The sequence below is a fragment of the Protopterus annectens genome, chromosome 9.part0, assembly GCF_019279795.1.
Source record: "Protopterus annectens isolate FY-2018-M chromosome 9.part0, PAN1.0, whole genome shotgun sequence".
Lineage (NCBI taxonomy): Eukaryota > Metazoa > Chordata > Ceratodontiformes > Protopteridae > Protopterus > Protopterus annectens.
In genome coordinates, this window is record NC_056743.1 from 1,045,150,499 (window position 1) to 1,045,177,547 (window position 27,049).

General features: G+C 44.5%; 1 long non-coding RNA gene across 1 annotated transcript in view; it reads left to right on the plus strand.

The window, feature by feature from the left end:
* The window catches only part of LOC122810923, a 199,040-nt gene that overhangs the window by 129,817 nt on the left and 42,174 nt on the right, over window positions 1-27,049 (plus strand). Inside the window, exon 3 of the long non-coding RNA XR_006366153.1 lies at window positions 2,553-2,690. This is a non-coding gene — a long non-coding RNA (uncharacterized LOC122810923). The remainder of the gene's footprint in view (window positions 1-2,552; window positions 2,691-27,049) is intronic.

Genomic DNA, 27,049 nt, shown 5'->3' on the forward strand with positions numbered 1-27,049 from the left:
TCGCCCCAGTGTTTCTTTGTACATCTGCTAGGATTAATATATGAGATGTGAGTTTCCTATTCATAAAAAATCATGCTAATGCTTACTGCAAGTAAAATGCTTACACATTACTAGAATGGAAACATGACTGAGCATTGTACATTTCTAATAAGCATTACTACAGAAAGAAGCTCTGGTAATATGTTATTCTTAGGTCAGAGAGTCTGGGTAATCTATTATGGACATTAAAATGACTTAAAACTATATATTACAGAAGGAAGAGGCTAAATGTATAGTGTCCCTGACTGTTGACAACAGCATGAAGAATAGGGAACTACCTACCTATATCTCTAATGGTATGCAAAAGAGGGGGTTTAAAATAATGTGATGCTTTTTATGGACATGAAATTTGAGGGTGAGGAGAGAAAGAGAGTTTAATTTTGCTACACTGTTTCTGTGAGCATGTCAACTGAGGGACATTGGAAAGGAATTACAGATGCTACACTATTTACAGTTCAGAGACAGGATAATCATGGAATACGATGGGAAGAGCTACCTTACACACGATGATAATTAGCTTTCAGTGTTATAAGAGAGGGAATTAGGCTAATCCATACACAAGCACTGTAGGAATCTACCCTTAATATGGAGATAATGTTGTTTATACAGGCGAGGACAGGATGGAGGGTTACATTTAAAACAAACAGACAAAACATAGCTGATACATGTACTGCTTGTGAGGCACTATGCCTAAACATGTTTACTACTTATTCCAATCAGCGCAGCCTGTTGAAACACATAGTGCAGTCTTCAGTCATGCCCTCAGGAACAAACAGTTATTTATTCATTATCTGGATTTCAGAGGATGGGCTGTATTATGCTTAATTTAAATTGTTTATGAATCTTACTTTAGTTCGACTATCACTTAATAATTTATATACGTCCATACACATTCTCTCTCTCTCTCTCTCTCTTGCTCTTGTTTTTTTCCAACGTGTTGATAATACAAATGTTAACTGCTGGTCTTGCTTCCCCAGGTGCTTCTGAAACTTTTGTTTAGTATTTTTAGTTTTAATTTGTAGCAATTTTTGACAGAGCTTCATAAATTCTAAATAATAAATAATACAACCTTTGTGGGTACCGATGCCATATTTTCACAGAATATATGCTAATATATAACTTTTAATTCTTTCAGTTACTAATGAATAATAAAACATTTACAAAGAAACCACAATTCTGGGATGTTTCCCTGATTATTTTGGATTAAGTCTGATACTATATACTGTAATAAATACATTTATATACCACTAAAAATAAAATATGTGCACCTGGTTATACACATGTGAAGTAATTTTCCACATTACAAAACCTGCAAGTTTAAAATTAGACAATAATAATAAACTACTGTACTCCATATCTTATTTATCAACTCATTGCAAAAAAAAAAAAAAAAAAAAACAAAGAAGATAATCCTTTAATGTTTTATATATTAGTATTTGTTTACTGGAGTACAGCACTGATCCCTATGGGCCTGATTTAAATTCATCCCAGAAATACTGTCTGATTAAGTAACTTACTCAGAGTCAAACAATAAGAAAAAGGTAGTAAGTTACCTTTCACAGACTTGAAAATGAAGCTATGCCTTTGCATGTTTTTTTTTTCTGAACAGTGTGTGTGTGGGGGGGGGGGATCTTTCTCTCTGTTTCTCTGTTTTTGTTGTTGTTGCTGGTGTTTTTCTCCTTGCAAGCAGCCTCCAGTCACTTTCCATTTAATAAAGGGAAAAAAACATGAAAGCTAATTCTTTTGAAAAATAAAAGTACGAAACCATTTAAGAGAAAGTGCACTTAAAAGAAAGTGTACTTTCGGGAATACCGGTTCACCGAACCGGTAATTTAAACAAAGAAAAACACTACAAAAGCAGTTTTGCAGGGGGGCAAGCCACCCTGCAACCCCAAGGTGGGGAGCTGTGCCCCCCCACACCCCCACTATTTTATATACACTAACTCCGACATAGCACTATAGTGGGGAAACAAGTATATTCCCTTATCCCCACTGTAGCATGCTTTGGTGCTGCAGTGTGTTTCTTTTTGTTTATTTTACCAGTTTGGAGAACTGGTATTCGCGAAAGTGCACTTTTGTGTAAGTACACTTTCACATAAATGGGGTCGTACTTTTCTTTTCGAAAGAATCAGCTTTCGGTAAAGAAAAGTAGACCCATACATATACATATATATATATATATATATATATATATATATATATATATATATATATATATACACACACACATATATATATATATATATATATATATATATATATATATATATATATATATGCATGTGTGTCGGAGTAAACAAAAACAGTACTATGATATGATAAAGAGATTCAAGAAAAGTACAATTGTCAGAACATTTTTGTAACTGGTTGGTAGTATCTTTTTAATCATATATGAGAACAGATTTTCTCAGTATCTGTTTTTGATCTGTCTGTTTTACATTCACTGGCTGCAAAACAGAATTTGTAGTTGTATAACTGACTTTGGCTTAAAGTATCCTTGCATCGTTTCACAGGTACAATGCATCAAGTTCTGATTGAGCAAATTCTAAAATTTGGATTGGAAGCAAAGGCTATTTCATGCAGGCTTTGTCATGCCAGCTAAGCCTGCAAACTGTGTTAACATGCTGCTGAAGAACCATGAAAGAAAGCAGGTGAGCAAAAATTGAACACTACTACAGCCTGTCAGGTTATGTAGATAATTGCAAAATATAACTGGATGACTCTATCAAAACATTTCTAAACTCTTTATATCTGTTGCTTGTGGCTGTTAAAATGTATTAATTTTAAGTCTGCCTGTTAGAAATACTTAGTATGTTGTAAATGCTTTAATAGCACTTTCACCTAGCCATTCCCTGTCTTTGCTTTTTCCAAGTGTATATCTCTATCGAGTGTGCCAACACCCAGTTCATTAATTACTCCAGGCTACAGGGAACAAGCCAATTATTAAAGTGCAGCAGTAAACCAAGAGAAGCTGAATGAATGAATCATGGAAAACAATTATTAAGACGAGCACTGCCAATGGGGGGGGGGGTGGGTATAAGCAGAAATTATTCGGCTGCAATCTGTAAATCAAATGAAGTGCAGGCAGTACATACTTACAGAAGAAAAACTGTGTTTTGATGAGGCTCTTCATTTAATATGTTGTCTAATATTCACCTTCTTTTAGAACAATTTAGTGTCCTATGCTTGACAGACTGAGCAGTATTAGCCCTCTTTTGTTGCCCAGTCCCATCCTAGTATTCTTCTCCCTCATCATACTAGCGTTTTTCTTTTCCCTTTGCCTGTCTGCATTAATCCACAGGCCCCGGCTGATGTACAGCCAGCTAACGCACTTTTGTTTTCTTTTTTTTTTTTTTTTTTGCCTTCTGCTTCATTATTTTCTGCTCACCTCGGTTCTCTCTTCCACTGCCAGATCCATCAGCTATCTCCATTCCAAGGTTGGAGCCAGCATGGAACCTACAGGTAACATGAGGGGTCATCTCATTGACTGCTTCCACCAAGGACATTTTTATCATTTATCACCTACTCTTTGATTTCCCCCTCCCCTGCATTCACATCTTATGTGCAAGGGCTACTCCCCTCTATGAACTCTTACTCCCCAGAGGAACCAGAAGTGTAGATAGGGTGGTCTAAAGGGGGCATCTGCCCTGGGTGCAGTGAGTCAGGGGGGTCTTGTTAGCAATGGATGGTTGTCCAGTACTAGTATTCAGATTCTGAATGCCAGTATTGCATCTGCATGCAGGGCTGAAGAGTTATCGTTTCATCACTCCATGTATGGTATAGCCTGGTATCCAAAATACAATGTAGCAAGCCACTTGTAGTTTTTGTAGTAAGAGGTTTGCTTATTTTATTAACATACATAACACAAATACTTGCGAGAGATGCAGCTATTTAGCCAAACTGGAGGCTGAGCTCTCCCAACTCAGGACTGGCAAGACCAGACAGGAGGAGAAGGCAACTACACACACCACAAAACCCGCCTCACATAATGCTACCACACCACTGAATCAAACACATAAACACACAAAGACATACTCGGAGGCTCTGAGTAAAAATTTACCTAAACAGCAGAGGCCTCCAAAGCAGACACCCAAACAACTGCTACCTCAAGACACCCCACAAGCAACACATAAACCACAAAAGCAGTGTGCAAAGCAGTCACAGCCCTTAAGGCCAAATACAACACCAAACATACTTGTCATAGGTGACTCCATAGTCAGACACACTGACGCCTCACTCACCAGGCTGAACAAGGAGAGGGTCACAGTAAGCTGCCTATCGGGCGCTAGAATCCGCCACATAACACAAGCACTCGGGTCACTCCACGGCAAGTACAAATATGACACAGTCATTGTCCATGCTGGTGTGAACGACCTGAGACGTACCTCCCTGGACTACATGAAAAGAGACATAGAGGAGCTCTCTGATTATGTAGCCCAGGCAGGTATGACCCTGACCCTGAGCAGTATCCTTCCTTCACCAAGAATGATGCCACAATATAGAGACAAGATGATCAGCTTTAACAATTGGCTTAATGTCTGGTGTCACTCAAAGGGGATCCAGTGTCTGTCTGCCTGGGATGACATGCTTGACAAGCCACGCTGCTTCAAGGGACGGCTTGCACCTGTCACCCTGGGATTCGGATATTGGCTAAGGCTCTTGCCACCCCCATAGTGCCTTTTTTAGGCAAGGCTCAAATTCTAAACCTACCACCCTAGAAAACAAAAATGGGAAGAAACTGAGGGTAATGCTGCTCAATGCCAGAAGTCTAAATCTCAAAATGCACGCACTCGAGGCCCTTCTCAGTATGGAGAACATCGATGTCTGTGCTGTAACTGAAACCTGGTTTAAGGCTCCTGAGAGCACCCCGGCACTATTAGGTTTTACCTCATATCATGTGTTCCGGCCCCAAAACCCGGACCACACCACAAAAGGAGGGGGTGTATCCATATTCATAAAGGATACCCACACCTCCAGGTTGGTGGCAACGCACAAAGCTTCAGAAACCATCCAGGTGCAACTAACCATAGGCAAAACTGCTCTACAAATTGTATAATGCTACAGGCCACCATCTCAAACTCAGGAACCCCACACAGCCTTCCTGAAGACACTGGAGGGTATAAATGTATCTCCAAACACCATCATATTGGGTGACTTCAACTACCCGAATATAGACTGGGAACATTACTCAAGCCCTAACTTTCTAGCCCAACGGTTCCTGGAGTTCATAAATTCAAATGCCATGGAACAGCTAGTCACTGTTCCCACAAGAGGAGAAAATATACTAGATCTCATTATCACAAACATGGGGACAAAATGCTCCACACCGGAAATATATCCCTCATTGGTGAGATCTGATCATAAACTAATCTCACTGGAAATCCACATCCCGCCCCCACCCCAAACAAAAAAGACCACAGTGAAGAACTTCTCTATAGCAAACTTCACACTACTCAAGACTGGTGTGGTATCCTTCAAGGCCCCTGAGCCAGTGGAAACCACAACCCAAGCTGTGGAAGCCCTTACAAATGCCTTCTATGAACACCTCCAGGACTGCATGGATCAGGCAATTCCAAATAAAACCAAGACTCTTTCCACAAAGGGCAAACATCCAGTCTGGTGGACCCCAGCCATTAACAAGCTTTACAATAAGAGGAGAAAGCTATTACATGATAGAACAAAATCCATAAAAGGGAAGTCACCCCTGATCATTATTAGTAAAGAAATACGAGCACTCATAAAATCAACTAAGGCCAATTTTGAGAGAAAAATTGCCATGGATTCAAAGGACAATCATAAGGCCTTTTTCAGCTATGTCAGGAACCTGGGTGGAAACTCCCAGATATGCTCAGAATTAGTCCAAAATGATACAAAAATCACTGAACCCACAGACATTGCCAACATACTGGCAGACAGGTTCAGTGCAAACTTCACCCCCTCTCCCCCCCTAAAGGAGAGATAACTATCCCAGCGGAGTGTAGCCTCCCAGACATCTCAAATGTGCAGGTGAAAGCTGCTCTCTCTAAAGCTAAAAACACAGCATCAATGGGACCGGATGGTGTCCCCGGCTGTGTGCTACATGAGCTAAATGAGGAATTAAACCCGCGCATAAGGCAGCTGTTTAATCTCAGCCTTACCACAGGATACGTGCCCAGGGAGTGGCGTACGGCAACTGTGGTCCCACTCCACAAAGGCGGTGCCTCTATGGACCCTGGTAATTACCGCCCCATAAGCTTAACAAGTCTAGTCTGCAAAGCTATGGAGAGGATTATAATGGAGCTCATAAACAAAGATATACGGGACTTGCAGACATTGGACCCGACCCAGTTTGGCTTCGTCAAGGGCAGATCATGCCTTTTGAACTTGGTTGACTTCTTCGAAACAGTCACCAAGGCCATTGATGAGGGAAAGGCAGTCCATACAGCCTACCTTGACCTTGCAAAGGCTTTCGACACAATACCCCACTCGGGTATTGTAGAAAAACTTACCAGCTTAAATGTAAACCCATATGTCACAAGATGGGTTGCAAGCTGGCTTAAGGACAGAACCCACAGGGTTAGAGTTGCTGGCGTTATGTCAGACTCCAAGCCGGTCACAAGTGGTGTCCCACAGGGCTCAGTCCTTGGCCCCCTATTGTTCGGCATCTACTTCTCAGAAGTACAGGCCAACATGGGAGGACTTTGGCTGACAAAGTTTGCAGATGACTGCAAACTGGGCGCCATAGTGGAAAGTGCATCGGACACGGATATCCTTCAGAAGGGACTCACGGAAACAGATAGCTGGTACCAGAGCCATGGCCTGAAGTTAAACGCCAAAAAATGTATAGTCATACCCTTCGGGAAAAACAAGGTAACCCCAAGCTACCATACAGGTGGCAATCCACTAAGCACAGAAGAGGTTATCAGGGATCTGGGGACCCAGGTTGACAGTGGCCTTTCTTTTGACACTCACATTGCTAAAGTGGTTAGAAATACCTTCTACATTGCCCACCTGATCATGAAGGGATTCACATCCAGATCTAGTGAGGTCATTGTTCCCCTGTACTCTTCACTTATCAGACCAATGATCGAGTACAATGCCCCATTCGGGATGTATCTCACCCGACATCTGCAGCAATTGGAGAGACCCCAAAAGTTCCTCACCAAAAGGATAAAGGGACTCCAAAATCTGTCATATGCTGCCAGATTGAAGAAACTCCAGCTCTATTCAGTTGCATACCGTCTGCTCAGAGGTGACATGTGCCTGACATACAAGGCCATGTCCAACCCGCAATTAATGCACCTGCTCCACCTCAAAAAATCCAAATCCACCAAAACCACTAGAGCAAGCGACTTAAACCTTAGCACGGATATAAATAGGACGTGCTGGAGGGATAGTTTTATCACTCAGAGACTCCCTATGCTGTGGAATAAAATCCCGGTCCATGTGAGGCAGAGCACCTCGCTGGCTCTGTTCAAGAGAAATCTTGACCTGTGGATGGGAGATCGTAGGTTTATCCCGGGAATCATCTCTGTGTCACTGCTGGACAGAGGCACAACAAACTAATGGGCACAGTATTTTTTCATATAAGGGGTGGCGTAAGCCACAAAAATTTGGGCTAGGCTTATAAATGCCTTAGGGCAGATAGCCTAGTATAAACCTATGAACCTATGAACCTATACCTCTCAACCTGGAAACATCAAAAATCTGGACAAAGGCCCATGAAAAATAGGTACAAATCTGTACACTGCTTAACATAAAATGTGCATACATAATTATGTAACCTCACCCACTCCAGTGAAATTGTGGGATTACAACTTTTAAACACAAACTGAACAGACAACCAAATTATGATAATAAAACACAAAATAAGCAGAAGAACAATAGTGTTTTATTTATATTAATATTTAAACTTGTGCAAAACTAAAATACAATTTGTGCTTATAAAAATAAAATTAACTGCAGCTGGCAGCCTGTGAGATATGAGATACAAAATCATGCATTGCATCAAACATCAGTAATGGATAAACTGAAATTAAAATCAGCAGAAGCCAGAAAGCACAGATACAGCTCCACGGAATTAAGTTAGTTACTGACTGCAGACATTATGGGCCAAATTCAGGAAGCCTCCGTGTAAGAGTTATAACTCTTACACGGAGGCTGCAGTTAAACGGTGTGATGTCAGCATGTCATGCATATGCATGAGGTGCATGAGGCATGCTGAATCACACCGTAACTCTTACACGGTCCATGTAAGAGAGTAGGGGGCGTGTCCGTAGGCTAAGCCCTGCAAGCGGACACGCCCCCGGAAGGCTAGAATGGCTGAAAGTAAACAGCCACAAGAGAAGTCATGGAAATGTGAATAAACACACTACACAACACATGCCCCCACAGACCAGCAATGTAAAAAGTGAACAGATGTTATAAAATGAAAATAAAAACTGTTTTATTTTTTTTAAACCCCATAAATGTTTGCTACTGTGTGCGCTCATGTGTGCGGGTGTGCTACTAGCACAACTGCAGTTAGCAGTCAGTGGAAAAGGATATAAGAACTAAATATGCAAAGTAAGCCAAGAAGTAATAGCATAGCGGGAGAGTTGTCGGCTTAAGAGCAGGCAGGCAAGGTTCGAGCCCACACAGCAACCTTTTTTTTTTTTTTTGTAAATAAGCACTAAAAAGGCCCCTGACAGTATTGTACAAATGTAAAAGTATTTCCTTTTTTAAAATGGAATGAAATGGAGCATATATTATCAGGTAATACAATAATAAAATATTTAGAAACGTACTAATAGCTAAGCTGCTGTCAGACAGAGTGCCCGTAACTGAGTATTGTTTCAAAGGCTGCAAATTGCTTGCTCGTAGCTAAGCACCGGTTTAACAGGCTCAAATTGTGTGCAACTAGCTGTGCTTAGCTGAACATGTGTGTTACTAGCCAATTAAGGTTTAAGCCAGCGCACACCGTTTGCGCAGATGTGCACGCCGCGCCCACAAGCTAACCACTGGTGCGCATGCGTTAGCTCCGCGCAAACGAGCTCAGACCTGGTTTTAAGTGCTTAAAAGTGCTTTTGGCATGTTTGATTGACAGGTCCTCAACTCATTCCTAGACAGTCATAAAATTAAAAATCAGTGGTCAGATTCGAACCCAGGATACCATGCACTAGAGTCAAGGTACTAAACCACTAAGCCATGACAGCAGTACTTAGAAATGCAGAAATAGCATATATATAGGATATAATCCAGAATGGAGCATGATAAAGCAGTTTCTGTGAAGTAGATGCAATTCCAAAATGGCCAATCATAGAAATGTGCGGGAAAATCGGCATATATAAGCCCCATAGGCGGGAATACACAGCAGAAACGATTGTAGAATATACCTGCAGGCAGAATGAGTGGAGTAGGGGAGGGACGTTGCTTTCGAGCACAGCGGTGGGGCATTGAGGAGTCCAGATACATGGTCTGGCTCCTAGTTCACCATCATGAGGCCCAACTCATGCAGGGCCAGGTCTCCTGGGGAGCGTACAGGGCGGAGGCATGGGACCAGTTGGCTCATGATCTTACTAGTGCTACTGGGATTCCACGCACTGGTGAGCAGGTCCGTCACCACCATGTGGACCTGAAGCGATGTAAGCAAGACAAGTTGACCCAATGGATCCAGGAGGCCCGGGATATGCCCAACGCCCCACTACTGAGTAAGTTGCATTTTACTTATGTATGTAAGGAATTCAACTAGCTGATACTATGGAGATGTGTATCCCAATATTACTTGTTTTGTATTACAGCTGCAGGTGTCCGCTCTATGAATCGACGAGGACATGGCCGCAGGCTGGTGCGGCTGCGCCACCATGCAGGTTAGTAACCCCACCTGGTACTTGTAAATAAATATTATAGTGTAGCATGTAGCAGAACACTTCAGTGTATTGATTAAAAGTAATACAATGTGCAAGCAACAAGTGAAAGTCTGCAGGTATGGCTGCAACAAGTTCATCAGTATGCAAGTGAAACTGGAAATATAATTGATAGAAATAAATAGTTCTGTAATACAGATGTCCCACCATTAATTAAATGTAGTATAACCTGCAGTAGTCTCAAGAGTACAGCTTCAGAATCTGAGGTAATCACATGTGAGATATATCCCCTGTTGAAATGCTGAATCATGACAGAAGTGAGGCTGCTAGAAAGTGTTGGAATCACCACAGGTCTAATATGTGAACAAAGCCTAGAAGTACCAACCTGAACTGTGAAATTGCAGGATGTGTGAGAGTGACAGAAAGGGTCATGCATCAATGAATAAAGTAGTAATAACTCCTGAATATATAGGCGTCAGTGTGGTTCTACAGAACTAAATGCATGTGGGAATTAAAACTTAACATCCCAAACTGATGTCAGTGTGTCTGAATCTGGAATGTTCAGGCCAAAATCTGTATATGGTGATGACAGTCAACAAGTTGCAGATAGAATGAATGATTGTCTGACATACTAAACATCCATAGTTGTCCCCTGCCCTGTCATCAAAGTGTAGCAGGATGATGTATCTGATCAAATTCAAAGTAACTAGGATAGTGATGTATCTGTAACAGGTCTAGCATGACAGTCAATTAAAAATCATTTGGAAACTATCACCCACAAGTTCATTGTGTTTCTATTACAAATGTATATCAATGTATAATTTATGAATGTGTCATCATTTTTTTCACCACCCCACCCTATAATTGCAAATTAAAAAACTCACTAAATATTGGTATGTGAATATTTCATTAACCATGGACATTTGTCCTGTTTCAAAAAATATATGCATGTCTGTTGTTGCATGTGCCCCGTTCATACCTGCAAACCTGCAAACCTGATGGCCTGTTGCCATTAATCAACCCTGCATGTTGTTTGATTGTGTATTTCTGTTCAAATAATGCATGTGATATTGATATGCCCGTTGTTCAATGGTGTTAATATCTGGGTGTTTGTTTAATGGGAATACCAATGCATGCTGTTACAACTAATTTGAATGGAATAATATGCCACTAACCCAAACTAACATCACATACCCACAAACCTAGAACACTTGGGAAGGCAGGTCCCAGCGGACCCACCTCTCCCACCTCAGCTGGCGACTGCACCTGGCACTAGTGCCCAGGCTGGACCCTCCTCCGGTGGCCCTGTGCCACCTTCGGGTAGAAGCGCTGCAGGGGATGGGGCCCATCCCCCCTCTGCAAGCGTGGCCAGAGGAGCTCGTCCACTCACCCTCCAAGGTATCCGGTCTGTGGTGCGAAGGGAGATCCAAGACTCTGTTCTTGGGCCCCTACGCCAGCTTGAGGCCTGGGTGGCACAGCTTACGGGCATGCCCGTTGCCCCGCCTGTACAGCTCCCAGCACACCCCCGTCCTGTGAAGGAACAGTGGCAACTGCCTATGGGTGTGGATATCAGTTCCACTGTTGCCATCTGTGGGCTCATGTGCCCTGGATATCCCAACCTCCATCCCCGTCAATTGTGTAACCCCCCCCACATGTGTCATACACCGCCCCTGTATGCGTCTTGTCTGTCTTGTCTGTTAACCTACCCAACCTACCTCCCCAGCTATACTGACTACCTCACCTGACATACCACTCTCACCTGATAAAAAAAAAAAGGGCACTCTGTACCCACAAAAAAATTATGCCCCATACATAGCTGTCCATGTTGCACACATGTCCGCTGGACATCGAAACTTTTAATTACAATTGGCTGTACAACAGGTATTAATGTTGTCCTGACACCTCTCTCAGGGGTGGAAGGTTCCAAATGTCACACCAAATTGCATACAAATGCACAGCTGTTGCTGGGTAAGACATGGGCAGCTATGGGCCTCACCTACATCCTTCCTGCAAATTCCAAGCTTGTTTCCCTACTGTCTTACCCTCTTTGTGACCCCTTTTTCACCACTTTCCTGTCACCCCTTTTTCTTTTCTTTCAAAGAAAATAGCGTGGGTGTGCGCTTGTGTGCGCGGAGCTCACCGCCAGTGCGCATGCGTGAGCTCCGCACAAACGAGCACAGACCTGGTTTTAAGTGCCTAAAAGTGCCTTTGGCACTTTTGATTGACAGGTCCTGTACTCATTTGGAAAGAAAAATAAATTCCCACTGTCAGTCTCGAACCCAGGACCTCTGTAACACTAGTCTGTATGACCTACCACTAAGCCACAACTCTCATACAAGAACATAGTGCTAAAATAAATATAACATGTAATAGTAGGAATCAATATAAAGGCAATATAGGATGTGTACTACCCAAAGCATGTCAGGTAGATTTTTAATGCCTGAATTACTGCATTCCCATACTAGTTTAGTGTTCACGGAAACAGCCCTGCTAATTGTTAGCTTGTACATAATAATGTAAGGTAATGTACATATATGAAAGTATTATATGTACACATATATATATATATATATATATATATATATATATATATATAAAATAACTGTTTCATGTAACTATTAAAGAAACGTAGAATATAATATTGTCCTGTAAACAGGACATTTGCTATGTCTTGATAATTTCCAAAGGACACAACTGCCTAAAGAAGGACTGTCCCTCGCAAAGTGGGACAGATGTTAACCCTAAAGCCCCACCTTGGACAATTGACAAGGTGTCAAACCTACAATATGTATGCGCTAGCATGACTTGGCAGATGGATGTGGCTCCCAAGAGCCAATTACTTGTCTGTACTAAAGAGCATCAGAACCCATGTATCAGCCAGACGACAGCAGATTGTATGAGGAACGCACAAATAAAATGAATAATTCACTGGACAGGCTGCCGATACCATACAGTCGAATGCCATTCCATCGCCTAATGGGCAGCCATTCCCGATACTGTAGTCATGTAGTCCAATGTAATAGTTATCACAAGGTAATACTGTGGTCATCGCTCCCACCCAGGGGTGTGAGTGACACATGCAAGCAACAATGTCAGTGCATGTGCAAGTGCGTGAGTGAGGGCTGTAAACGTGATTGGCAACCAGTATGCGAATATTGCACTGGTAAAGCAATGTAGAGGCTAACCGAGTGTAAGAAGCTGTAACCAGAGGTCAGCAGTGCTTAACACCATGCAAACCCATGCACAACAGCTCCAAACTGATTTAATGTGCCTTACTCCATCCCTAAACTGATTTAATGTGCCTTACTCCATCCGTATCCAATGGCCATGTTCTGTTCTGCAAGCAAATGAACGTCCTTTGCAAGTGTTGGAACCAGGGCCCTGAGCACACAGCTAATGTGAATTACCAATATGCCATGGAAGATATATAGACAACGGACAGTAACACAAACATATCATACAGCACAGTCATTCAGCAGTATAGGAATGTTCCGTCAGATATGTCTGGACCACTGGTGTTTGCAGACCTGGCCTTGATGTGTTCAAGTGTGTGAGCATGACCAGTATGACCATTCAGTATGTTGTCAACTGACATGCCATCATACCATTAAGTGTGGGAGCATGGCCAGCAGTATCGCATGTGTTACATGTCTAGGTAGTCTGTAATGTGTTGTTGACATTTGCGTTGTACACTGACAGGTAGCATGCTGTGTCTGCAGGGTATCCATCAGTCATGTAACATTGACTGCTGCTACATTTCTGCATAACGGGGGGGGACACTCAACTGTATCTAAATTCCTACACATTGGGGGCACACCTGACTGTTCCTATATGTGTACATTGGATGGGGTGCACACCTGATACATGTACACATTTGCTAGTACTGTACTGGTATGTCAGGCACTCCATTTCAGTGTGTAGACCTACCTATTATGCTGGCTAGAGGCATACCGGTGTACTACAGATCTTAGCTTTAATTACCAACATATTAGTTTCTGACTTCCTAACCTTCAAAACCTACATCCAAACTGCCTGGCCTGCTGTAGTCTATCTGTGTGGGGTTGTGGGAGGGGTTACCCATAGGGCACATTCAGAGGCCATAGTTCAGCATTTGTTTGTGTTGGTCTACACCTGTCCAGCTGGCTGAGACTTGTGTGGGCTGTATGGACACACATGATGCTCAGCCCATTACCCGCAGTGGGTTATGACACCCTGTGTACTACTGGCTACTATGGTGACCCCTGTATGTGCTACAGATGTCATGGTGCCACTATGGACATCTACTGTCTGCTGCCTTAACATTCGGACACCAAATTCCCTTGCATGCTCACATCCATAGCATAACTACAGGTACCAACACATTCTAATACATCTGCCAATTGGTAGGTTGATTGACTTACCCTGAGGGTATGCCAGACCTGAGGATGGTGCTGGAGGGCTGCCTATGTCGGATGCACATAGTGCACTCCCTATACATGGCTGAGCACAGGCAGTGTCATGTTTGGCATCCCTTTTACTGTCTGTGCGAGTCAGAGATGGTGACATTCTCTGGGTCCCTACTGTGTCAGTGCATATGCTATGTGTTGCCTCTTTGCCAAGGCCAGGTCATACTGGGCACACCTCCTTCCACCTACACGGACAGGCTCAGGTTGTTCCTCCTCTGAGTCACTCTCTGCCTGTACAGGCCTTGGCATTGGTGTGGGGCTGTGTGGTCCTGCCGCATGCTGTTCCTGCTGCAGCTGTTTCTGCAGGATCATACTGTGTAGCATAGCACATACCATAACAACTTGTGTGCATGTAGCTGGTGAATAATGCAAGGCTCCACCGGATGTGTCCAGACACTAGAACCGTGACCTGAGCACCCCAAACACATGCTCTATTATATGTCTGGCCTGTGCATGTGCCTCATTATGGCGTCGTTGTTCAGGTGTGTGTGCATTTCTGATGGGTGTCATCAGCCACGGCTCCAGTGGGTACCCAGCATCCTCCACTAGGTGACCGTAGGGGATGTCCATATTGGCAAAGCTGTGGTACAGCTGCGTCAGATGCCATATATCAGAATCATCATAGCTTCCAGGGCAGCCAGCACACACATTCAGTATAATGCCCTGGGCATCGCATATGACCTGGCAGTTGATGGATAGGATGCCCCTGTGGTTAATGTAGGCCCTACCCTGCTCACCGGGTGGTGCTTTGATGCATATGTGCGTGCAGGCTATAGCACCCTCTACCCCAGGGTAGTCTGCCATTTGGTGGAAGAGGCGCATATTGCTGGTCAACACCTCATGTGTGTTGAGGAAATGTACGTGCTCACTGGCATGTGCTGACATGGCATCCAGGAACTGGTGGAATACCCTGGATGCAGATGCCTGTGAGATCCCCATGATATCCCCAGTTGTGCTTTGGGAGGTACCTGTGGCTAGCATACCCAGGCCTACACATACCTTGGTATCCACTGGGATGGGTTCCCCTTGGCCTGTTCGATGTGTCAAGTGTGGCCAGCACAGCTCAACAATCTGCTGTAGGAGGTCTCTGTCCACCCTATAGCACTCCACTATCTCCAGCTCATGTAGCCCCTGGTAGGTTACCCTAGGTCTGTACACTCTTCTCTGTCTCCTCACTGAGGGTTGTTCAGCAACATTCACATCCTCACCACCCTCAGACTCTTGCACATGTTGGTCTATGTTGCCTGCTGCAGCCCTTCTCATGTCGTAGTTTTCTGTGGTAAAATTTCCCCGCATGTATACACCGGTGGTGTAGAGTGTGGAAAAACCTGAGGGGAAGGTGTTTGCTCCCTTTATAGTAGTGTTCTGGGCTAGGCTGGTCTGCTGGACATGTAATGTGCTGATTCTTATACACATCACCTGTTTTCCCAGCTAGTTCACCTTGATTACTCTCCTACTGCCATTGTCCCTCCCAATTGCACTAGGCAGGTATAGACACACCCCTAGCTTAGGCGTGCTAAGCTAGGAGCAATCCCGAGATACAGGGCTCCAATCCACGTACAGTATGCCTGACACACCCCCCCATGATTTCACATATATTCGAGTCCTGCACACGGCTATCTATACACATATACTCTTGGGACCTGCATCACACCCTGGTGATAAATGGGATTCACTATTTTCTACCTCATTTGCATAGTATTGTCTTCTAATGCATAGTTACATGACCCATACTGAGCCTCCCCAAAAGTAACCACTGCTTACTGTCGCGCAGACCCACACGCAACTGGTTAAAAGTGCCTTACTATCACCGTATTCAATGTCCCTTGTTCTTCCCAGCAACAAAACAACTGGCCTCTGCAAGGCTCGAAACCAGGACCCTGCACACCACAGATGATGTGCTTTACCACTAAGCCATGACAGATCTACATACATCGGAGGTTATCATGTACAGATCATCCAGCACAGGCATTCAACAGTATAGGACATGTATTCCATCATGTAGATTTATGTGTGCTAATGACCACAGATATATGTATATGTATATATACACACACACACACACACACACACACACATAGATAAAGAATGTATATCTCAACAGTGATCTACGCGACAGCAAAGCATTAGACAAGCATGAAAAGGAGAACACATGCACCTCATGCATTATGTACTGGTGTTAATATCAAGGCAAGTGTGTTTCTGTGTGTAACATGGGTTCAGACTGTATTCAGGGTAAGATTAGGGCTGCTGACATTACTCACCAGTCATATAGGTGAATGTATGTGTATGTCTTGCCAGCCCAGTCTCTTGGCTGATTGTGACATTTATGGCCACTATATAGGAAAACAACAAAACATGCTCCTCAACACATCCAGTAGCTAGCCACTCACAGACACCAAAACATAGGATATGATTGTCAAACAAACACAATGGTTATACCTTGGAATAGAACACCTACCTGTCTATTCTATCACACTACATCATTACACAGTTACATAATGCGCTACCGAGATTACTGGTACACAGCATTCCCAGGGGTTTACTAACTCACAGAGGTGTACTTCTAGGTGGGTGACATCATCAGCATTGCCAAAGTCAGTGATAGGGATTGTATGGAGTGTGAGCAGTCTAAAAGCATATTGCTGTCCCCAGGCAGACAGAGACACACACACACACAGGGGGCATGGCTGGAAGTAGAACACCGACCTAACTACATTATCACACTACCGCATTATGCAGTTACAGAACATGCTACCAAGATTACTGGGACACAGCACTCGCAGAGGTGTACTTCTAGGTGGGTGACATCATCAGCATTGCCAAAGTCGGTGATAGGGATCGTAAGGAGTGTGAGCAGTCTAAAAGCATATTTCTGTCCCCAGGCAGACAGAGACACACACACACATACACAGATGATATGGCTGGGAGTAGAACACTGACCTAACTACCTTATCACACTACAGCATTACACAGTTACAGAATACGCTACTGAGATTACTGGGATACAGCACTCGCAGAGGTATACTTCTAGGTGGGTGACATCATCAGCATTGCCAAAGTCAGCGATAGGGATTGTATGGAGTGTGAGCAGTCTAAAAGCATATTGCTGTCCCCAGGCAGACAGAGACACACACACACACACAGGGGGCATGGCTGGAAGTAGAACACCGACCTAACTACATTATCACACTACCGCATTATGCAGTTACAGAACATGCTACCAAGATTACTGGGACACAGCACTCGCAGAGGTGTACTTCTAGGTGGGTTACATCCTCAGCATTTCCAAAGTCTGTGATAGGGATTGTATGGAGTGTGAGCAGTCTAAAAGCATATTGCTGTCTCCAGGCAGACGGAGACACACACACACACACAGGGGGCATGGCTGGAAGTAGAACACCGACCTAACTACATTATCACACTACCGCATTATGCAGTTACAGAACATGCTACCAAGATTACTGGGACACAGCACTCGCAGAGGTGTACTTCTAGGTGGGTGACATCATCAGCATTGCCAAAGTCGGTGATAGGGATCGTAAGGAGTGTGAGCAGTCTAAAAGCATATTTCTGTCCCCAGGCAGACAGAGACACACACACACATACACAGATGATATGGCTGGGAGTAGAACACTGACCTAACTACCTTATCACACTACAGCATTACACAGTTACAGAATACGCTACTGAGATTACTGGGATACAGCACTCGCAGAGGTATACTTCTAGGTGGGTGACATCATCAGCATTGCCAAAGTCAGTGATAGGGATTGTATGGAGTGTGAGCAGTCTAAAAGCATATTGCTGTCCCCAATGAGATGGAGACACACACATGGTTGGCATGGCTGGGAGTAGAACACCGACCTAACTACATTATCACACTACAGCATTACACAGTTACAGAACGCGCTACTGAGATTACTGGATCACAGCACTTGCAGAGGTGTACTTCTAGGTAGGTGACATCCTCAGCATTGCCAAAGTCGGCGATAGGGATTGTAGGGAGTGTGAGCAGTCTAAAAGCACATTTTTGTCCCCATGCAGACGGAGACACACATACAGTTGGCATGGCTGGGAGTAGAACACCGACCTAACTAGCTTATCACACTACAGCATTACGCAGTTACAGAATGAGCTACTGAGATTACTGGGACACAGCATTCGCAGAGGTGTACTTCTAGTTGGGTTACATCCTCAGCATTGCCAAAGTCTGTGATAGGGATTGTATGGAGTGTGAGCAGTCTAAAAGCATATTGCTGTCCCCAGGCAGACGGAGACACACACACACACACAGTTGGCATGGCTGGGAGTAGAACACCGACCTAACTACATTATCACACTACAGCATTACGCAGTTACAGAATGCGCTACCAAGATTACTGGGACACAGCACTCGCAGAGGTGAACTTCTAGGTGGGTGACATCATCAGCATTGCCAAAGTCGGCAATAGGGATCGTATGGAGTGTGAGCAGTCTAAAAGCATATTTCTGTCCCCAGGCAGACGGAGACACACACACACACACTTGGCATGGCTGGGAGCAGAGCACCAACCTAACTACCTTATCATACTACAGCATTACGCAGTTACAGAACATGCTACCAAGATTACTGGAACACAGCACTCGCAATGGTGCACTTCTAGGTGGGTGACATCATCAGCATTGCCAAAGTCGGCGATAGGGATTGTATGTAGTGTGAGCAGTCTAAAAGCAGATTTCTGTCCCCAGGCAGATGGAGACACACACAGTTGGAATGGCTGGGAGTAGAACACCGACCTAACTACCTTATCACACTACAGCATTACGCAGTTAGAGAATGCGCTACCGAGATTACTGGGACACAGAACTCGCAGAGATGTACGTCTAGGTGGGTGACATCATCAGCATTGCCAAAGTTGGCAATAGGGATCGTATGGAGTGTGAGCAGTCTAAAAGCATATTTCTGTCCCCAGGCAGACGGAGACACACACACACACACACACACACTTGGCATGGCTGGGAGCAGAGCACCAACCTAACTACCTTATCATACTACAGCATTACGCAGTTACAGAACATGCTACCAAGATTACTGGAACACAGCACTCGCAGTGGTGCACTTCTAGGTGGGTGACATCATCAGCATTGCCAAAGTCGGCGATAGGGATTGTATGTAGTGTGAGCAGTCTAAAAGCATATTTCTGTCCCCAGGCAGATGGAGACACACACAGTTGGAATGGCTGGGAGTAGAACACCGACCTAACTACCTTATCACACTACAGCATTACGCAGTTACAGAATGCGCTACTGAGATTACTGGGACACAGAACTTGCAGAGGTGTACTTCTAGGTGGGTGACATCATCAGCATTGCCAAAGTCAGCAATAGGGATCGTATGGAGTGTGAGCAGTCTAAAAGCATATTTCTGTCCCCAAGCAGACAGAGACACACACACACACACAGTTGGCATAGCTGGGAGTAGAATACCGACCTAACTACCTTATCACACTACCACATTATGCAGTTACAGAATGCTACTGAGATTATTGGGACACAGCACTCGCAGAGGTGTACTTCTAGATTGGTGACATCATCAGCATTGCCAAAGTCGGCGATAGGGATTGTATGGAGTGTGAGCAGTCTAAAAGCATATTGCTTTCCCCAGGCAAACGGAGACACACACACACATAGTTGGCATGGCTAGGAGTAGAACACCAACCTAACTACATTATCACACTACAGCATTATGCAGTTACAAAACACGCTACCAAGATTACTGGAACACAGCACTCTCAGAAGTGTACTTCTAGGTAGGTGACATCCTCAGCATTGCCAAAGTCGGTGATAGGGATTGTATGGAGTGTGAGCAGTCTAAAAGCATATTTTTTTTCCCCAGGCAGATGGAGACACACACAATTGGCATGGCTGGGAGTAGAACACTGACCTAACTACCTTATCACACTACAGCATTACGCAGTTACAGAATGTGCTACCGAGATTACTGGGACACAGAACTCGCAGAGATGTACGTCTAGGTGGGTGACATCATCAGCATTGCCAAAGTCGGCGATAGGGATTGTATGGAGTGTGAGCAGTCTAAAAGCATATTTCTGTCCCCAGGCAGATGGAGACAAACACACACGACAGTGGTGGGATCGGGACAACTGCCTATCCACAGACCACTATTACAATATTACATAGATACCAGCCATGCCACAGACACTACACCTTCAAGACTGTCAATATGACCTTCTAGGAATGCGGACATCGACATGAATGCTGGCAGTTATGATGTACCTACGTGTGAACCTGTGTGTTCAATGTAGGAATCCATCCTGAAGTGGAGTATGGCCATCTGTTGACTGGATGACTACTATCGATATACAGGGCTACAATGGCCATGGCCATACACATAGAGGCACATAACCGACACAAGGTGTCACTGGGCATGCTCACGCACTTAGTAGCACACGGCCGTTTGGAATGCACTATGTGTCCATCTACACAACTTTTTACTGGGCATGCTCACACACTTAGTAGCACAGGGTTGTTTTGTATGCACTCTGATTCTAAACACGGAAGGGCACAGTGGCCATGCTATTACAGTAAGACATGAACAACACATTGTAATGGACTCTGGTGTTCATAGTTGTCATTGTTAGCAGGAACGCTGCACCACATATATCTGACACCAGTCTTCTACACAATGTCTGCTGCTGTCCGTCACCTTAGATGTACCAATCTATACCTGGCACACTACTACCATCCATGGTGATGTCCTGCCAGGAGTGGCTACTTCACCCATATAGTGCCATTCATAGTCTAATGTCCTGAGACCAGGATAACACCCTGACACCTAGAGTACAACTGCATTGTATGCGTATGCTAAACAGTACTAGATGTGTAGTGTTCATAATCACAGCTGGCCAATGTAAATCCAACAAAGGGGAATACTGACATCTGTGCAGTGAGGAACACCTTGCCGAAGGCTCAGTTGTGCACAATAGCACTACCACCGTATACATTGGAACCAGACATGTGGGCCATAACACATGTACGGACCGCTCCAGGTGGTGGTGTTCCCACATACATGAAGGCCACTCACATGTACTGACCAGTGCACCCTCAAAAGGCATCACAGATGTGTCAGGTGCAGATCACAGTGTCAAAAGCTGCAGTCTAGGTTGTAGCCCTCAGACATCACCATGTCCTTGGACCAGCAACACACATCCATACATGTGGTAGGACATATAATAGTACAACACCATGTGATCCATGACCAGTGGACTGTATCTAGCTCTACAACTGTGCAGACTACCCATGTACTGACACAGCTGCATCATGTGTTATAGAGTGCAATGATACCACTGTTCGTAACCAGGTTGGCTGTACATATAACAGGGGCCCTTGGTCATATACAGCAGTAACAGATAACTGTTGCTGTACACCAGTAAACACACTTATGTTTGGATATGACATACATGTACCTGCCATGGATATGTACATGCCATGCACACACACAACACATATGTATATAGCATAGCTGTTGCTGTCCTGTGTGCAAACAGGTGGCTACAGCAATTACACACATGCACATGTAAGGTAGGTCCATGGCTGTTGAATGCTAACAATACATAAGGTGTGATATCAATGTGTACTGAGTTGACAATCCCTTGTACTGGTCACCCATGACAACTATCATATCATACAACAGTCCATGTGTCATGTATATCATCACACATGCCCACCAATTGCAATGCCTTCAAACATGGCAAGATGACAGGAAAGTAGGACCTACACACATGTACATGTAGTGGTGTGCATTCAGCTACCATGCATGTGCAGTAGCTGATGTTTGCAGGTGACGTGTGTCTTGCTACAACATGCAGTTGCAATGCAGCCCCATCCTTGCCAGCTGTATATGGTGATATGCTGACAGTACGGTAAGGTGTACATCAGGTATGGATGGATGTGCGGACATAACTAAGTGGTGGGGCATCTTTGCAGATGGATGTGTGCTGAGGGCAGCTCACAGGTGTGTCACAGGCAGTCCTACAATAACATGTGCAAACACTAGGCTATGTTTCTGTTAATTGAACGGGAACACATACAACCTACACAGTGGTCAGGGTGTCACTGACTGTAAATCACTTGACACCTGTAACACTTACGACCTCCTGTGTGCATATATCAGCACAATTGCCAAATGTAGCATCGGTACACATTGTAATGCAGGCAATACGGCTGCATGTCTGTCATACGTATCGTAAGATAGCAGGTGTTTGATTCACAGAACTGCTATGTGTGTTTGCTTGCGTCTCCATATATGTCACGTATGGTGGGGAATACATCCCAATTGTTACTCACTCTCCTGTACACTGTTGGAGAGATCTGTACATACTGCATTGTAGACAGCAAGACCTAGCAGGGGTGGGGTGTGTATCACACACATGTCGGCTATCTGTATGTGCATAACATCGGTGCATTCAATTGTGGACTCCACAGTGTGTGTGTGTGTGTGTGTGTGTGTGTGTGTGTGTGTGTGTGTGTGTGTGTGTGTGTATGTATGGCTGTCTGGTCCATGGAGTGAGGATGTATGTTACCATAGTGAAGAGATAGGACCCCTAACCCCTCCAGGTGATGCAATCTACTACCCTGTTGATGCCGTCAATCATAGACATTACTAACTACCTGTACATGTGTATTCTCTGTGTCGCATCATGTAGGTGCACAGTACTGTAATGGTGATTACCACATAGGCAGGGGTCCTCACCTCAACACTATCCAGTATGTGTGTGTGTGTGTGTGTGTGTGTGTGTGTGTGTGTGTGTGTGTGTGTGTGTGTGTGTTTGTGTGTGTGTGTTGCATTGTTGCCGAATCTGTGAGTGTGGTCATGTTACTGTGTGTCTGAATACATGTGTGTGAATACCTGTGTGTGTCTGTGTAGTTGTGTTATCGCATCCTGTAATGTGAATGTGTATTATTGCTACACAATGAGGCATCATGCTATCAACTGGCCTCTACCCTTGTCATCAGCTATACTGCTATGTAAACTCCCCGCACCATGTAACTATACCTGTGATGTCACCCGGTATGGATGTCACGTCTCTAGCCACAGTAGCGTAGTACACAGCTCCCATGCTCCTGGATCTGTAGATGTGTAGACATCTTTGGAATGTCAGCCTTTCTAACACTGAGGTTGAAGCTATGAATAGCATGCTGGTATTGTCATACATACCTGTGAGTAGTCCACATTTACACATGGGACACTAACTGCAAACACTGACACTCACCGGCACATGCAATTAGACCTGAAGGAGGGAAGCAGGACATCATGACCAACATACTGTTACTGTTGTTAATGAGACACATACTGTGAACAGAAAACAATGCATTCTAAACCTGTACTACATGGTATGTCTGCTGCCTGCCAACAGCACGCAACAATTGTAATCTACACTTATCTCCCTATTCTGTTCACCCTGTGCATCAGACCATATGAGCATGTCTCTGCACCGATGGTGTGGATGATAGCAATGTGGCACAGGCATCATCATATGCACAGGGTGATAATGTTTGCCAGAGGCCTAGGCTGCACAAGTGGATGCCATCATGTGTGTGGGTTAGGGCCTGTGATCTAATTGGCCATGTGTGGTTGTTATGCATGTGTATGTTGTGGTGCCCTAAAGATGTTTCTGGTGTGTGCGTGTATGTGTGCACACAGTTCTGCCATATGTCTGACCTACACAGGGGTACTAGTGACAGCTCCAGACTGTACAGACCAGGTTTTACAGCTCACAGTGTCTGGCCACGTGACCTGTGCCTGCCAGGGGTTGCACGGGCACTACCAGGCAAAGATGCAGATTGGGTACTGTCCGATGACACATGTCCACTGGAACTGTGTCCCTGTTGGGACCGTCCAGGGCTACGTCCACATGACCTGCTATGTCATGGTGTGGACAGCACAACACCAGCTGCACTGCTGCTGCTACTGCCACTATGGGAACGGGCATGTGAGGTGGCTTGTTCACTCAGACCTGCACCAGGTGACATAGCTGGCCTACATCCACATGCCCTACGCCTCACTCCTACCAGATGTTCCAGCACAGACAGTTCACACTTGTGGATTGTCATGCCATGGTCAAGGAGTCCAACCATGTCACCCAATTGTCTGTCCAAAACCTCAGCAATCTGCTGTTGAGCATTTGCCATTGCCTGGATGTTGTCTTTTAAAGAATGGATAGCAGCCCTCTGAAGCCTCTGCCCTTCTCTGTTCTGCCATTCAGCACATGCCTGTGCCACCATTACAGCCTGAAACATGTGGCTGGTGACATCAGCTGCTGCACTCTGTCCTACAGGGGCATGACGGCCAGAGGTCCTCCTACGAGCAACAATGGCCACATGCCTGTGTGGGCCATCACCAGTCATTTGCCTGACACCATGGTGTGAAGACACACCTTCCATAGCCACCACACTTTCCTGTTCCAATCTACCACATGCCCCAACTGTCATTCCTCTATGGCCACTGGTGATGGGGTATGTGTTGGCATGAGATCTGTGTGCGGGGATGAGAGGGATATAGGTGGAATGGCAACCAATGGCACAGATTCAGCCCCTGACAACCCTGCCTGTGCCTCAAGCATATGTCCTTCATCACTGCTAGAGTCTGTGGGGACACTAACATCAGATAGATCGCAGGAGGGTAACACACCTACATCACCTGTGAGGGCAGACAAATTTATATTACAATACAGGCACACACAGACACACAACATGCATGTGATATGACAGAAGGCATGCAACATGCATGTAATACAGCAGACAGCATGCAGCTCAGACAATAGTGGTAGTTATCATACATCCATGGGTTGCACACAATAGCATGCATGTGACATAGCAGAAGCCATGCATTTCACACAATCATAGTAGTAAGCATGCATCCCTGTGTTACACCATGTAGACCAGCACAGGTTAACAGTACACATGCCTGATGTGTGGCATATGACCTTGACATTAACATGTAGTATGACATGTAATCTGCTGACGTGTGCATTGACATGCATACATGTTTAACACAATGATGTCCTGTCACATATACAGTGGGGTAATGGTGTCACATTTCAGTGTTGTCTGTCTGCCCTACAGATAGCATGCACATTTAGCAGATGTGCATGCCCATTGCAGGGCATTGTGAGGCGTCTATATTGCTATACAATGTGAAGTACAGACACAGTGCCATTGCATGGAATCATGAGGCATCTCCATTGCTATATAGTGTGAATTACGGACACATTGCATAGCCATGACTGTGTGCATACACAATACATAAATACTGTGGATTGTGACCCACGTCACTGAGGTGTATACACAATAAACCATGATGTGGAATGTGATACAGGTCACCGAAGGCCATACGGATGACACCCCTGCACATCTGCAAACATATTATAGCTGTCTGGCAACTATGTCCACACATGGCAGACTTGTAAAAACACCATGTCCCACATGACATGTGTGTACCACACAAACGAGGTGCACGGCTGACAGTGATGTCTGACAGCAGCAAGGGAGATGTACTGTATCTGTGGCCTGATGTGGTTGTCTGTGTATGTATGTGTATGCTGTTACAGGTGACTACTGTCATGCTCTGACACAGTCATGATATTCAACACATCTTATGTGGTAGAATCATGTTATACCTCCACAAGCTGTGCACAGGCCTGTATGAGGTCTAGTGTTCCACATCTACAATATAAGCATTCAACAAAGGCTATGGTTGGACCATGAGGAGCCAATGTACAACAGGGTGTACACACAAGCACATCACATTTACTGTGTGTTGCTTCATGTCTCTGGCCATCCTCCATGGCCATGTGTGAACATGTGTTGGCCAAATGGTTGCGATGGCCATCTATCTCACATGTCTGTGTTGCCCCATATGACATACACCCATAGATGTCATATACTCCACTGTCCACAGGGTTATGCAGACAAAGGGTTGTATGTTTGTTATATGGGGTATGGTTTACAGGATAGTGAGACAATGTTGTAGCCGGCCCACTACATGTCATGCACATATCAGATGGCACATCACAATGTGTGCACTCATAGCAGGGTCATAATGCACACCAGTGAATCCTGTGGGCTGCCCATACTCCAGCTCACTGTGTAGTATTGTTTGTGTACCCCACATGTGTGGTTCTGATGTGTAGTACATGTTCCTAAATTGAACAACACCTCCACCGTTGTATGCACATCTGTCCACACATCTAGCAATGACACTTTGTGAGGTTTCATGTCAGTGTTTCACATAGTTTGTAAGTATTGCACATGGGCAGCCATTGTGATGGATTGCAGATGCAACCTGTATATTATGGCAGGACCATACATTATGTGTACATGTGTTAAATGGCCACATGGCGAATACATCTGTGCATTAACATGCCTGATACTTATAACTGTCTCACCTGCAATGGGCTGCTGTCTTAGCGGAATGCCAGAGGTACTTATATAGGGGTGACATAGCAGTATGATCATTATCCATGCCTGCATGACAGCTACAGGGTGCAATGTGCATGTTAACACATTTGCCAGTACAATAGGATATACTATAGAGTATACACATGTGTGCATACACAGAGTAGCATACTATAGTATGTGGCATGTGTGTATACATGCCTTGCATATGATGTTACATTACATATTGTACAGTGACACATACAACTACATGGGATATGATAGTTATATATGCAGTAGTGA